This window comes from Mesitornis unicolor, unplaced genomic scaffold (assembly GCF_000695765.1).
Source record: "Mesitornis unicolor isolate BGI_N332 unplaced genomic scaffold, ASM69576v1 scaffold37694, whole genome shotgun sequence".
Classification (NCBI taxonomy): Eukaryota; Metazoa; Chordata; class Aves; order Mesitornithiformes; family Mesitornithidae; genus Mesitornis; species Mesitornis unicolor.
The window spans coordinates 14,770-17,269 of NW_010182752.1; the positions used below are offsets into that span (position 1 = coordinate 14,770).

Below are 2,500 nucleotides of genomic sequence, written 5' to 3' on the forward strand. Positions count from 1 at the left end.
ACGCTTGGTTGTTGGAGGATGTGAATGGCCGGCGCGTGGAGGCGCTGATGGGGGCTGTCTTGGTTCTGTTGGGAGAAGTCAACGTTTTCAGGCCACTGGGATGCGGTGCCATGGATGTCCCCATAGGAGCCCAAAGTAGCCCATTGCCCCCTTCCCAGTCAGCAGTGCCCCAGTGTCCGATTTTGCTGTCTTGTTGCGATGCTTATGAATAAGCAGGATGTCCTTGCACTCTAAGGAGTCTGTTGCTTGTGAGACCACTGGTGGTCAGAATTGAAGAGGTTGGGAGAAGCTTGGGCCTCCTCGATTTCCTCTGTGACCCATCCTCTCAGTACTAGGATGTTGGATTTGGGCTGTTGCTTGATGCCCAGTTCTATGGCTTGGCTATTACACAGCTTTAGAATTAATTTGTCATGTTAAAAACTGTTTATGAACATGAATGGGTTAAGAATGTGAATTAGAAATAACGCTTTTCATGGTGTCAGACTTGGTTTGCAGCAGTGCCTTCGCCCAGCTGATGAAAATTGTGTAGCTGTTGGATTTTCGGTTTTGGGGAGAACCACTAGGGAGGCGCTGTTGAGCTGGAGGGGGTTATCAGCAATGCAGGGCTCTTTTAGGAGCACCTTCCACTCTTGTCCCAAGCTTTAAGTGCAAGCGTTGGGTGACAAATGGTGGCACTTTTTGTCTGGGGATACTGCCCCTGCATTGCAAAAAAGCTCCCCCTTGGGTGGGGTGAGCCCCAGGGTGGGCTGCTGCTGCCTGCATGGCTGTCAGCTCCACTTCCATCCTTTCAAAATGGCTTGTAACAGCACCACTTCCTGTCCAGGGAGGAAGTAATTTTAGCCCAGGCTCTGAAATATTTAGCAAATCTTTAAAACAAAAGGCACAAATTCCATTTCTTTCTGGTTTCCAAAGGGTGCCTGAGCCACATGGGGTTAAGGTGCCCCTTCACATGGGGTAGTTGGCAGAAGCCAGGGCTGTGGGGGTAGCAGGCACCCTTTAGGTGGAGGCTATCTCTTTTTTTGGTAGAAATGAAGGGGTGGGTCTATGGTACATCACCTGAGTTGTGGGGTAAATGTAGAGAGTGTCAATCAAAGGCAGAGCTCAGAGCTGGGAAGGAGCTCTAGATGGCGGCTGTGCCTTAGAGAGAGCGCGCTCAGCTCCGTGCCTTCCCCACCACTTTACGCAACTTTCCCTAACTTTCGGGCAGCCTCAGGGGGCCCCCACAGCCCCTTGCCTCTCCTAGGCACTAATCGGGGGCCGAGCGGACCTTTTTCGGGCAGAAAAGCAGCTTTTGAGGGCTCCCTTTTCGTGCCTTGCTGGAAAGAAGAAGCCGTGGAGAGAGCCCAGGTCGTTGTTTTTCCAGCTTAGAAGCCATGGCGTACCTCCATTTTTGTGCGCTCTCCTAATGAGCTTTTTCCCCCGGACATTTTTCTACTAATTATCGCTTCTTTTGCTTTCTCGGCAGCATATTTTTGGGATTAGAATATATATTTTTTTTCATTCTCTGAAATTCTTATTTTATCATTTTGACTCTGAATATTTTGGATCTAATGTTTTTCCACTACCCGAAACTAATATCGACTTGGTCCTGGCGGCGGTGCATGGATCAGGTAGGTGAGCAATTAATAATAATAATTTTTAGATTTCTGCCGTTTTGAATACTTTGATTTTCGACCGATTTGAGCTGTATTGGGATGACGCAATAAGATCCAGAGATTATTTGCATGCAGTGTTACTTTGGGAAAGTTTGCAGGATGCTCCTCTGCTGTGCTTATTCCCGGATTTTTCTCCTAAAACCGATGATTTGTTTTAAATCTCCGTTTTGCCGTGTTGCTCAGTGTTGTGTATTGTTATAACAATATCGTTGCAGCGTCAGGACTTTGTTCCTGCTAATGAAAGCCAGTGAAAACGAACCGGGACCTTACCTTTCTTTCAACTTTTGACAGTAAATACCTGGGCACAGGACTTCAAAGCAAACAGACACCCCTGACCCCCTCTTAATATTTAAGAATAAAAAGATGATGAGAAATAAGGACAAAAGCCAAGGAGAGGAGGGTTCAGTCCACAGCAATGCATCGAGGTATGATCTATCAACTTTCTTTTTTTTTTTCCCCCTAAAACCTGTGAATACCCTGTTTACTTTGACAGCCTGGGGTTACTGTCAGTGCTTAATATCAGACATTTTACTGATTTTTGCTGTCTTTTTAAGGAATGACCTTGAGATTGTTGGCATGCCACACCCTAATTTTTTTTTGGTAGCAATTTCTGAAAGTTGTGTTGTGACTTAAGGGCCCATGTCATAGTCAAAAGGTACTGTACCTTGATTCAGGGGAGACCTTTCCTCTGCGTTATGGTTTTCCAGCTTTTCCATTTGGGTTTTTGGGTTTTTTGTGCTGTGAAAAATGACCTTGTCGGTTTAGCCATTGCTGCATTGCACCATTTTACATACAAGGCAAATTTTTCTTTGAAGAATCTCGGAAGTCTAAACTTTAACTGAGGG

The 2,500-nt window shown here is 46.0% G+C and overlaps 1 long non-coding RNA gene across 1 annotated transcript; it reads left to right on the plus strand.

Annotated features, from left to right (window-relative positions):
* The first annotated feature begins 638 nt into the window (after positions 1-638).
* On the plus strand, positions 639-2,099 carry LOC104540155. The gene is made up of 2 exons (XR_728127.1): positions 639-1,610; positions 1,947-2,099. It is a non-coding gene; the product is annotated as an uncharacterized LOC104540155 (long non-coding RNA).
* Positions 2,100-2,500: the final 401 nt, after the last annotated feature.